We start from the raw sequence: 13777 nt of genomic DNA on the forward strand, positions 1-13777 counted from the left end.
TAATGAGAAAGGGTTGAAGGGTCATTCTTAAAGTTGCTAAGAAACTTTGCAGCTGCTTCATATGGCCCAACTATCATTATATTTCCCCAGTTATTGCTTCTAATGCAGTAGTGATTAATTAAACTAGGGTGATATTGACCCCATGCCGGTTTGTTCCCTGTTCAAGCCTCCTCTAAATGGTGTCTTGAGAACTGAAGTGGGTGTGAGAAGTGTGCAGGCCAAAGCCTACAGCAGTCCCTCTGCATGAGGTGCATTCCACCCTCCACCGGTTTCAGATTTCCTTTCTCAAGAAAATTGTCTCGGCGCCCAAAATGGAGTTTCCAGTCCCCATCCCCCTCTTGACATCCCTGTCTGAGCATATCAGTTATCATCTCACGCTATGGCACACAGGGCGTAGGAGAAGTATTTATAGCTAGCCATGGCTATCAGGAGAGATTTGCAGTGCTATCTTCAGTTGTTCCACATACGCCTATATTAATTACTTCCTTTCCCTGCAAAAGTAAGTCCACATCTTCCAAAATAGCAGCAGCCTTGAGGCCAAATATTCTCCCAGGTGTTTTCTTCCCTCAGCATCTACAGCCAGCAGGATGTCGTTTCTGCTGCCTCTGACTGCCTCGGGACTGTACCTACTTATCTGTGATACCATTACCAGAAATATCCGTTAGCCTTGACGCTGAACGATCCGGCAAGCCATTGCTTCACTTCTGAATTTGCCTTCTGAAAGGACAGTCATGGCCATATCAAAACCATCTGCTTTTCTCGTATTGAGGAGCAGAGCATACTGTATGGTTTGCATTAATGGTAGGTTTTTCAGCAGCATAGGAAAATATTTCCAAACCTCTAATTTTTTTATTTACTGTTATCCTTGCTTCTTATATGGCTGCAGTGCCATGTAAGAAGAACCTTATTCTATTTGTTCGCCCTTTCAGGAAGAAACTGACTGTTGGTTGCTTTTCTTGACTATTTCCCTGCTCTGAGATACGTTTATTTATTTTTGATACATTATTGTCTTTGGTCACACCTTAAGAAGAACCTTAAGAGGAATGAAGCACTTTGGTTTTGGAGTTTCGTACTTTCTTTTGAAGCATGTGGCCATTTCTGAAGACCCAGTACATAGTACTGTCCTGTGTCAAGGTATTTAAGTTCTTACATATCTTCACTTATCCACTTTACAGGCAGAGTTTTGCTCCAACTGATCTGTTCAATTAATAGAGTTCTGTGAGCATGTGCCTGCAAAAGCAAATGGGCTATCTGAAGAAACAAGTTATTAAGCAAAACGCAAGATGGTATGATGGACAAGAGGTGGTTCTCTAGTCCAGCTAAACTGTAGGAGGTTATGAGTATGAATATTGGTGAGAAACTGATTTGAAAGAAAAAAAAGCAGGCATCAGAAAAGACACGACTGAATCTAGAAGTAAAAAACGGGTGACAGCTTTCCCCATCTGTCCCCTTGGCAGTGACCCATTGCATGATAGAACACTTCTGCACAATATCAACATTGTCTGGAAGCAAAACTCAGACTACGGAGAGCACATTCAGAGATGAGTGGTTTTACAGTGCAAGGTGGGAAAATGTCAACTCTAGGCTCTTCACATGCAAAGCAATTTTCCTATACTTCTGGCTAGGTTCATTCAGCTAAATGACTTGTCAAAACATGCGTTAGTTAATTCTACTGTAATAAACATAACACATCAGAAAATGTAAGCTTATTTCAAGCCTTGCCTGTTTCATGGAGCCAGGTGGACTCTGGATCCTTCTCCACTTCTGAGTTTGTCAGCAAAGGTGTTGACCACTGCTTCATGTGTGGAGGAGGCTAACACCCATTACATGGCTTTCTTCTACACCCCGCTTCAGAAAAGCACTTCACAAAATGTTTGGCTTTAATTGGGTACTCGCATTGTATTCACTTAAGCACGTGCCGATATGCTTTCTAAATTATGAATGCTTTCCTGAAACAAGGTCTGGGAGCACATAAGTCCTGCCTTGGGCCAGAAATGCCAGGTTGAACAGAGCAGGTAAAATTACCATAATTTGCCATTTTGAAAAAATTTCAACAGAAAAGGGGTGTTATTTTTCCCACTGCAATTTAACTTAGTTACCTCCCTCAGTGAGGAAAGGTGAAATAGGTTTTAGGCCGTTGTGGTAAACTTAGGACACCTCAGCTCAAGTACCTGGTTTGGTGTGTCCCCGTGTGATTTTGGAGAGGTCAAGCTCACTAAGTGTGCACGTTAGAGCTCCCTAAGCAAATTTTCACTGAGCTAATATGGTATGCCAGTGAAGTTAGCATAACCTAAGAAGCCGGACAAATTAGTCAGTCTCTCATTTATCTTTCTTCCACAGAGTGATGGTGTTCACCTGCACATTTGTAGTCTTGTCTTTTTACAAGCAAGAGTTTTGTGTCTGGGGTGGAAGAGGGAGTTATGGGTTCTGGTGTGTAGTGTCTCCATTTACACAGAGCTCTTTACTTGATTTTTCTCTTCAGTGTGCTTCATGGTGTGGTTTGGTTTTTTTAAATTTTTTTATTTTCAATATATTTCCTTGTTATCAATGCAGCGTGACTTGGCAGAAAACCAGTCCAGAATGTGTTACTAAAGAAAACAGCTGTTCAATGCACAGAAGTGTATGGAAAGACTCTTCTTGAAGTCATGTGGGACTGGTCATTGGATCATTTGGGCATTAAAACAGAAGGAAAGGAAAAAGGACAATGATAATAAGCATTCTTATCACAGGCAGTTAATGTATACTTCCCTGGACAACTTGCTATCCCCTTACCAATGAAAATACTCATGTCAGAAGAAAAGGAAAAGGAAACCCAAGAAATGGTGTGGAAAATTCCCACACTTGATTCTCATTCAGTACCTCAGAAGAAGATAGACCTGTGCCAGCATGCCCAGGGAAAACATTATTTCTAACTCCAGATGAGTTATTTCTTACCCAAATCTGCACTTAGTCTTTCTTTCCTGCTCCTTGACATGCTTTTCTTTTGCATTTTTCGTGAACAACTGTCTATCAAGCCAGTATCGCACTCAACAAGTTAGCTGTTTCCAACAAAGAAAGAGGGAAACAAGAAAACTTCCCTTCATGGGGAAGAGCTTTTTAAAGAAAGGCCCATCCCACTGGCGTAAATCAACAAAAAGCAAGTGTATTCATTTAACTATCCAGAAAGTCCTAATATGTCATCATGTCATGTACAGCATTCGGTTGCTTTAATAGCGTTATCCTTTTCTCTTTTTAGAAAGGAGTTCATTTCAGTGAGCTTGTAAAGTACAATATACTGTATTAGAGGTTTCATTATTCACCGGGACCAAAAGAAAAAAGAAAGATCTTTCCGCACATGATTAATACTTCAGCTGAATACCATGTGCTGGATGTGGGCCATCCATCAGCAATTTAACATCTGTAATCTGGCCATGGTGAGTCACTGTTAACATCATGAACAAATCATGGATGCTCTGTGGTCTTAACATGGTTTATGTGCCTTGTATGAATTGAACGTGTGTTCAGCCTGGGGATGAAATGGAGATGGTCTAAATTAGAGGCAAAGGAAGTTATGAAAAGGAGCCTTGCCACTTATTTATTTATTAAGTAGATGTATCTGAGGACTGGCTGAAAGTCTGGCTTTCAGCCCTTCCCTAACAGGCAAAGGTTAGAGGATGGGAACCAGTGGGATTTAACAGAAAATCAGCAATAAAGAATAATAAAACAAAGGAAGGTGATCAAATCCAACACACAGGCACATGTTTTAACCTAGCAAGGCATGCACAGTGTTTGATGGTGAGTGTGGTTTTGTTTAGTCCCACCTACCGCCGTAAGCTGCGGGTGTCTGCACGCCACTATGGTAGGCAGGGTGTGGGCTCATCCCCCACCAGCATCTCCCTCCCCAAGAACAGATGACTTTTTTGCACTGTGCTTGCTCAGTGCTGTGGCTCTGCCAGCTTTAACTTAAACAAGGACTTAGTAAGTGACTGAGAGGCAGAAGAAGCCGCCCAGGGAATAACCTGACGATACTCATCTCCTGCGTAGGCTGATGTTCGTCTCTAGCTGCACTCGTTAATTTGTCAGCAGGAAAACCGCTCCTCTATATAGACGAATTTCCCTGTGCCATGATCCCTTCATTCTGGGCATGCTGAGAGCAAGTGACATGTCTCTGTGCTGACTCAGGTCCTGCCGTTACCTTTGCCTTCTGCCCTGGCCCCGGACACCACCAGAGATGCTCATGCTGGCAAGTCGCCTGGTTTGTACCTCTGAGGACCTCGGCGAACCTACTCGGGGAGAGCCCTCACCCCTGGGATACTCTGCCTGCCTGGGTCTGGCAGAGGCAGAATTTGTTGACCATCAAGGAGCATTATAGAGTTCAGCTAGTCATTCAGGCATTTCTGAAGGGGAAGGTGAATTTGGATTGAGAGAGATTTTTTCTTTCTTTGGTGGCTTGGGGAGTGCTACTGTGACTACTGTCAGCTTAGATGCATTCTGTAATACATGCTTAAGGATACTGATCGCTCCTGCAACTTGATTATATGATAGTTGTGTTGGTGATGCAAATAAACAAATAAATCAGGACATGCTTGGTGCTGTTTGCAGCTGCAGAGCTGCATAATTCATAATTTTCAGTCTTTTCCATTCCTGAAGAATAAATCTGATCCAATCCAGATGCCTGTTATCGTTTTGTCTCTGCCTTCACAGAAAAGCAGTGCAATAGCTCCGTCAGGGTAAACCAGTCAGGATCACTTTCTAAAAGTTTAGTTGAATGGCAGGTTCTGGAGGGGAACATGAATAACTTTTGTAAATTGCCTTCAAAAGTAGCACAGGATCTTTCAGTCAATTTTAAAAGAACTGTTTACTGTTGCATATGGCAGTCATTATTTGGAATAATAAACCCACTGAGAATCTGAACATGCATGGGCCAACAGATGGGTCATCTTGCTTAGCAATTTAAGCAAGTAATTTATTTCAATCACTAGGACAAAGCACATGAAGATTACTAATTCCCTTCCAAGACACATGCAATGGAGTGCCACAGCTTTCCGAATCTTGCAGTTATTATGGAAATGCACACCTGCCCTTTGGGACTTGGGACCATTTTTGCTTGCCTGCAGCAATTTGTTTCATATTTCTTACCAAAAAAACCCCATTTTCTGATTCAAATCAAGAGAAGGTAAGAAGTGAATGACTATAAAGTTATACTGCAGTATAAGGTCACTTGTATTTGGGCAGTGATATACAAAAGCTGAGCACTAAGCAACAAAAACAGGTAAGCACTTATGTTATTTTTAGTAATAATTGTGCATCCTATCTTCCTCTGGAATGATTAGAGCATCATCCAGGAATAATATGTAAATATGTATTTCAGTTATCTCTGGTAAGAACAAAACACAATTTGCTACCTTATGGTTTGCCAACTGCATTAGCTACTGAGGTCTCCTGTTCCTCCTCTTTGAAAGTAGATGTTCAGCTCCCAAAAGCCACTGAAGTGATGACTCTGAGAATTTAAAGTTTGCCATCATCCCTGTGGAGCGGGCTGTGCAGGAAGCAGAAGGACCTTGGTATCATTGCACAAACATGTTTCTGCTCTGACTCAGGGCTATTGTCATCAGGGTGATTCAAGGTCCATGGAGTGTCCCAGTGTCTGCTGTGACTGACGGGAGGGTGCAGGTCATTTCACTAGTGAGGGTGGCTTGTGTAATGTTTGATCACAGGTCCAATATGAAAATTTGCTGTGAGCTACCCTGGAGGTCTAGTTGAGGACTGCAGCATCACTGTTAGAGTTACCCCAAGCAGTGGTCCCCCTAGGTGGGACAGCCCTGTTTCAGTGGCCAAGGTTTGCTGGTATGCATAAATTCTGCAAAAGAAACAGAGCTGCTTTGGGCAGAAACTGGCTTTGCAAAAAAACCCACCTCATGGAGCTTCACAGTGTTAGCATGCGTTATGGTTTGCAGTTGTGAAACAATGCAACCGGAGCCTGTAGCGAAACAACGTGGGTGGTTTTGACACCCCATGCCAGAGCTGCTGCACACCAGTTCCACGAAAGCTTCCCACAGGTCTCTTGTGTGTGTCACTGACGGCAATATCATGTGGTTGCACTGATCGAGGTCATGCTCAGCCCAGTGACTGATCAGGTGAGAAAAGTTAGAAGAGCCTGGTGGGCTGTGGTGGGAGCTGAGGCATGCAGTGAGCATGGTGGGTCCCCGTGCAGCGGCAGAACTGCAGTGACTCTCTTCGTGAGCCCTCTCAGCCTGTGGCAAATACAGTCAGATACATTTATCTAAACTGGAGTTTATTTAAACCTCCTCTCAGCTGACAAGGAGGTCATTAAACCTATGTAACTTGATTGTGTGCCTGAATTTTAAGAAATAGCAAGTTTTTATAAATACATAGTGTGTTTACCTAAACCTCTGCAGTATGATCAATGTTGTCACATAAAATTTAGCTACTGATATTTCATTTTGAGCCATAAACGTTGAATGAATTATTAAAATGAATTCTAAAGTTGCAATCTTTCTCATTAGCCAATGCCCTGTGTGAGTAGAAATAAAACTTGTCACGAGTAGGTTGTCCTAGGGATTTAAAAAATTGTGAGGGAGCTGTGAAGAGAAGATCCTTGCTCTGTCGGGAAATCTGTGGCTGGTTTTGAGAGAAGCTATAGAGCGCTAAATGGCCTTATGAAGCAGTAAGTACCTCCCAAAGATGGAAAGGGAAAAAAATTTTAGCCATTAGAAAAACAAAATAACAATGCATGTCCCAGTGCATACTGGTCATAATGACTACTTCTTGTCAGAGAAAAAAATTGCTGCCAACCTTTTAAAAATAAAAATATTTTATTTTGACATTTTCAAAATGAATTTTTTTGGATGTGTAATTTCACAATAATTGTTTCATCAAGAAACAATTGAATTGAAAAAGCTTGGAGACAGCATTTTTTTTTGGCCAAAACCAGAATGAATTTGTTTTTCTTTCACCAAGAATGATGAAACATGACTGGTTTTGGACTGATCTGAGACCCATTCCCTCTGAAGTTCTGCTGCTTTTTTTTTTCCTCTCTGCCGAGTCCCTGCAGCACACCTGAACCTTTTGCCAGGCTCCTGACCTCCATTCTCCGCTTTGTGCCCCCAACCCGACCGTGTTCCTTGGGCAAATGTCGCCAGGCACGGAGTGCAGTGGGGACCGGCGGTAGCCTGTGTGGCCTGACCAAGCCCCTTCAAAACTGAAATGGAAATTCCTGTTAGGAGCCAGCTGGTTTTAGATGCGTTAGTGGTTTAGCCCTACTTTCCCTTTTATCTCTATTATTTCAGCAACGCCGCTGTGGTTTCTAAACTCTTTGGTTACAGCACACACCACATAGCCCTGCCCATTGCCTTCAAAGCCTGCTAATGCCTTCAGTCTGCTCGGAGAGCAAAGTCTTAATGAATTTAGAAAAGAAAAAGTTCCAGATGTTTAGCAAACTATCAAAATACAATGGCTTTCCTTTTTGTAAGAAACTTTTCACAACCTGATAAAAGCCTATTTTCTTAGCAAACAGATTATATGCCAACCAGAGGTGTGAAACCTTAATAGAAAAGAACCATATGCCAGTTCAGGAGAGAAAGAAAACCAGTCTCCAAGTGTCACTACATGCTTTCTAATTGTCTCTCAAAAAAATTCAATATCTAAGAAGAAAATTAAAACAAAGTGTGTTAAAAAAAAGATAAAGGCAAGACAGAATTCCAAATGTAGTATCAAACATATTGACACAGGTTTTTAGTTACCTTTTTTTTTTACTTTAGACAGAAAAATATGCAATTCACAAACTACAGGGTTTTTTCAAACTTACACTGCGTGAGTCTTTACAGGGAGTGGATGAACTGGGCTTCATTTACTAAAGTGGTGAGCATGAATCCCATTAAGGGACCAAATCTCAGAGTTACGGTAGTACATTTCCTGCATCTTGTATTATAAATGTTGAAAGGCTGGTAAATTGACTCAGCAAAAAAATTCTCTGCGTGAACATCTTGTTTCGTGTTGTGACAGACAGACAGCATTTCATAGGAACGATGCCTGATAAAGTACTTTTCATCAGCAAAGCTCAGTGCTCTCCGGAGAAGATACCAGGTACCTTGTTTTACAGGTGGGAAAATAGAGATGCAGCAGCTTCGCAGAGCAGAGCTGCAATGGACAGGAATGTCCTTAGGTACAAGCCTTTACTCTAGATACCATCCACTACCAAAAGAGAATACAGATACTGGAGAGGTGCCTTGAGACACAGTGGTACAGCACTAGGGAAATCTGTCACCTTTGTCTGACACACATTTTGATTTGTTTCCTGAACACAGATTTTTATTTCATTTCTTTCCCCCTCCTCCAACTCTTCCCCAGTTGCAAGCTTTACGCTGCCCCAGACAACACTTGTTTCAGTGCTTTTGCAGGGGTGTGAAGGATTTGGGGGTCTGGCGAAGGAGCCTCTCCATGCTGTGCCAGCTGCTGTGGGTCGGAGGTGGAGTGCACTCTTGGAAAGCTGAAGGCCAGATGACGTTGCCTCCAAAATTGCTGGGTGCCATATTACAAACACTGCCTGCCTGGCTGGGCTCCCTCCTGTCTTTGCACGGTCTGCAAGGCAAGAGGCTGGTGGTTTTGCACAGAGTGTGGGCATGGTATAACATGCACTAATTTGCAGTTGGTAGTGAGCCCAGCAAACACAGCCCCCCGCGCAAGGACACCCAACAGGAATTAGTGGGATAATGAATAGACCCGCTTGCAGACCACACATGCTGCTTTGATGACTAGTCTCCTGCTAGTCATTTTTGCCAGGGGCCAAATTCCTTGGTACATATTGTACTGCCATGTTACAGGGATTAAAGTCACCTGTATTTGAAGGTCTCAGGATGAAAGGCTTACTGACCTATGTGGGATGATGGTCCCTCACAAAGGGCTGGTAGTTGCTGATTTCTTTTTGTTGAGTTAAATATCAGTTTTTGTACAATTTTTCTTATTAATTTTAAGCTGTGGGTTTACCTTTCAGAAGCTTGCTTGTTATGTCTTTTTAGATCTACATTTCAATACATTTTTGGCATGATTGCAAGTTCCTGTGTCCTTCCATTGGGGTAAGCAGCAGTAGGCAGTTAAACAAATGCAGGACTGTATTAAACTTATAAATGTGTGTACTGAAAAACTTATGAGTGCAGTCAGACCCACTCACCACTGCCTAAATAACAAACAGTAATGAGCTCTTCAACTTCAGAGTAGAACTGCAGCTCATACTTTGGAAATTAAACATCAGAGAAGGCTTCGGGGATTTTTGCTGACAGTGACATCTGCCATCTGCGCCGCCTTGCTCACCTCTTCCCTCCCGTCTCTGCTCATGCACATGGTGAAGTGCACTGCAGGTGTAGAGCCAGGAGGGATTTTTACTTTCTCCCCCCTGTGAAATCCCCCCAAGGGCTGTCTGTCCCCCTTGTGCACTTCTCTCAGGCCAGGGCAGTGAAGGGGAAAAGCCGAAGGAGCAGTGAGTCACTGCGGAGAGGCATCTGGCAGCAGAGCTGGTTCACATCAGCAATGAATAGCTCTGAGCACCTGCAGCCTCCCCTCCATGCAAGCTTCCCTGCAAGCTTCGGAGATAAGTTATGTGTACAACAGACAAAAACCTCTCCTGGGTCTAAAATGAGGCTTATGAGGAGCAGACAGTGTGTGCACTCTGGAGATGATAAAGAATCGAGAATTGGGTGAGACAGAAGATTTGAAGTAGAAAAGCATAAGTAAATCAAACAGAGTTACACAGAGTGCACGTTGGTCTGCATGAGCTGTGGCAAAAAGCACAAGGCAAAGCATGGGGGAAAATTTTTGCAATAGGCTGTAAGGAGTGTGCATATGAAATCAAGTGACAGCAGGGTTGCTGCCTTGAGTACAGTGTCATAATAGAAAATGAATCGACCATCAAGTGCAAACAAAAAGTCTTCTTGTTTAGTTGGAGCTGGACACAGGAACATGATCTGGCTTGGTGCTAGAAGGAGTGATATAATCATTCCTTTGGTGGTCCTTTGGCAGTGAAGCCGACAGAAAGAGAAAGTAGAATATAGGACTTAGAGCAGTGATCTTTTCTATGTGGAATGGCAGTATGCTGGCTGAATGTATTGATATGCCACAAATAGGAAGAAAAGATACCTGCAACGTCTTTAATTATAGCTAGATAAGATGCATCCATCAATGGGGTAAAAGCATACCTAGTTTTTGATCTTAGCAAAAAGAGCCCAGTCCTCTGGAAAGGCAGAGACCACATTTTCTGAGGAAAAGGTGAAGCTGTCTTTTAAAGGTGGCAGAAACTCAGATAGAGGAGCTGGAAGACCACAAACTTTCCACAACTCAAGTCTGAAGACAAGTTCCTTTTGCACTGCAGAAGAGGTGGGTTGGCTTTTGGTCTCACAGCCATAAGTAAAACCCCCAGACACTGGTCAAGGTACAAAAAGGACACATTCCCTTGCCTAAGTATAAGCCCAATGGAAGAAATTCAATGTGTGAAAGGATCATATTCCATTACTTCTGAGTGGAGACCTTACTGAAATAAAATATTTTTCTTACGTGTGATGCATCAGCAGGGTTCTGGCACTCTCCTTAGGAGAAACACAGAACACGTTTGTTCAGATTAACACCTTATATGTGCAAAAGAAACTATTTCCCCTGCCTACTAGTTGGGTTGTGCTTGGCACCTATGGCAGCTCACTGGGAAATGCAACAGATTTGTGATGGTCTAGAGGTTACTAGAGTCTACCTAGGTGACACTTTGCTTTTGGGAGAAAAACACGGTCAGAGGCTCCTAGCAACTCTGGACTGAGCCACATCTGCTAGACGAAAGCTAAACAACCACAATCAGCACACCATGGAAACAGCACATGTGAGAGAGCAGGTAACAGGACGCGATGTCCTGAGACATCACAGTAAGGCTGTGACCATCACGAACGCAGCTTCTGAATAGGCAAAAAGGTGTTACAGAGATTATGAATCATGCAGGGAAATGCAGGTCTTAATCAACTACCTGAAGGAACAATCCAATATCATAAGGGCAGGGAGTCGACAGAAAATTTGCAATAGCCCTGGCAGTAATGAAGGCGTTACAGACACCCTAGCTCTGAAGCTTTCTGTCGATAAACACAAAATTAAGATGTCCCCACTCACTTCCACGTCAAGGGCACAACAAATATAGGTGGTCTTTCTGGAGCCTAAAGCCACTGCTGCTGCTGCCTCAGGGAAGACCCGCCTGGGCACATGGCAGTGCAGAGGCTAACTGAACATCATTAATCACAGCCGGTATTGCACACTTAGGGCCCAGCCCTGCCTCTATTTTCTATTGAGTCCAGCATGTACTGATGTGAGTAGTCCTGCTGACTCAAAATCTTATCAATGTATGGAAGTACCTATAAGGAGGGTATAAGGAAGACAGAGGTGAAGCTGTTAGTTAAGGAGTGTGGGCTTTCAAACTGTGAATTATCATGGTCATTCACAGGCAGGTATGCTGGGTGAGTGGGCTTATTTCTGAGGGCTTGTTCTTCTGTCAGTTTACTGTATTCCCACAGGAGACAAGGAGCTCTGTTCTTCTTGCTTTGTTTTTGTAGGTCCTCTCTGGGTGTGCTCACTTGCCTTCCAGCAAGTGCTGCCCTATGACAGGCCCATTCTGTCCTGATTGATGGTCTCCAGCAGCTGAGGATCTTAGACCAACCTGAAATATTGTGAAATAGCTGAAAAAAAATCAAGACTTATCAGCACTTCCTGTTGCTGCTTTATCTAAGATAAATGGAGCACCTCTTAGGAAAACACAGCAATATGTGCGGCAGACTGGAGAGAATCATTCTTTGACCTATCTGCAGGATGAAGTTGATGAAAGAGCCTTTTGCTCTTCATACAGTAACTGCATGCAGGTAATTGAGTCTGCTACTCATACACAAGAGGCTAGGGACAGCCTAGGTATAAACACCTACTGCTGCTCTTGCAAGCTCCTCCAAGAAGGCTTATTAAGAAAGCTTAGAGGGATATTGCACTTTGTGTGGATACAAGCATCAGGTGTACTTCAGGTAAGGGAGAAGGCAACACCACAGGGAAACATTAGGAAGTAATAAAGAGATAAGACTTGATGTGGAAAGCTGGGCTTTTCATTGGATGCATTAGGACGAAAGAGCAGACAATAGAGAAGGGAGAGCTGATTGATGTAGGGTCAGAAGATGGTTCTACAAAGCTGGATCTGCTAGCTACCTTTTAACTCAATATGAGCATTTTTTTTTTTCTTACCTTTCACTGATGGGTATCATATAAGCGGCTGTTCCTTGCATTAACTCTCGGCCAAGAACTGTGGCATGTCTTTGTGTAATTACTCTTTCTGGAAGTTATCCTGTTCCGTTCCATTGACTCCAGTAGATACATGTTTAAGCTGTGGTGCATAATTTCCAAGATGATGATGCTTTTTTTTTCTTTTTCTTTTCATTGAACGTCCCAGGAATGGCCCAGGAATTTCTTTTAGGATACCTGATACATCCCTGTTTTTAATTTCAGCCATCAAACATTAGCTTTCAGTATTTGTTCAAGACACAAAGCGGAGTGGTGTCCTGTGGTTACCAGGAACAAACAGACCAGTGAAGTGAGAAATGACTGTGATAAACACAATGGAAAGAAGAAAAAAAAGGATGCAGGACTGTAAAAACCAGTAAAGCTGTTTATATACTCAAGGTGACCATTAGCAACACTTGGTTAAAGTTTCATGACAAACTCGTTCATAATGCTAAGTTTCTGGCAAAATTTCTTCACTCTGAGGAATATGCAAAGTCACTTTTCAGCTAGAAGCTGATATATAAGCCATCAGACATAGGTCCTTTCATGGGTTTTTAAAACTAATCTTTTATATGACAGTTTTGTGATTCTGGAAATGTCATTGCCAAATATCTTGATGTTTTCATCTGGAGTGGAACAACAAAAAGGCAAATTCTATGGTTTTACACTGGAGAAGCTGAGGCCTTTCACAAGAAGACCAGCTTCACAATTGCTAACGAATTTTCCAATAGCCAAAGCAGATGGCATAGCTTATTGTACACAATAAACCCTTCATACGGATATACCACAGCTGGACCCAGATTAACTTTCTTTTCTCAAAAGGAATCTGCAATTTGAGCTGAATCATGGGAAGGAATCCTATAATTTTTCTGACCACCAAAAAGCACTTGATTTCTTGTTGTGTAATTCTAGTGAACCAAAACATTTTGATATAAATCATTTCCAATATTCCAGATGTTAAGAATACTTTTCTTCAACATGGTTACAAGTGAGTCTGCCAGGATTCAATGACAGATTTCTTCCTAGAGAACTTGGGGCTGCTTTTCAAGTTTTACTGTGGAGTGTCTTCTGGGAACCTGTGACCTGATAGTGGAAAACACAGTGTGTGTCTTTTCATAGGAGGCTTGGCTTTATTTTAGGACACTGTCTGCATTACCTGAAGATAGAGACACAACTGACTGCTCATTTTGAAAATCTGTAGCAGGGGCCAACTATGTCTTTAAAAAGTAGATGCTATTTTTTCTTTAGAAGTAGTTGAAAAAGGACCAAGGTTCATTGCTGGAGAGGGAAACAGAATTTGAAACAGAAGCTTTTGATTGCTGGTATTGCCAGCCTGTGTGGATCTAGCTGGTCTTGAAAGGTTATGGGAGCCTTGCTATTACATACTGATGAAAGCAGAGTTATACCCTTTTTATTTTTGTCATTATGTGCTTGTGTCGTGGTTTAATCTCAGTCGGCAACTAAGCACCACGCAGCCGCTCGCTCACTCCCCCCC

Source organism: Aptenodytes forsteri, unplaced genomic scaffold, assembly GCF_000699145.1.
Source record: "Aptenodytes forsteri isolate BGI_AS27 unplaced genomic scaffold, ASM69914v1 Scaffold164, whole genome shotgun sequence".
Taxonomy (NCBI): Eukaryota; Metazoa; Chordata; class Aves; order Sphenisciformes; family Spheniscidae; genus Aptenodytes; species Aptenodytes forsteri.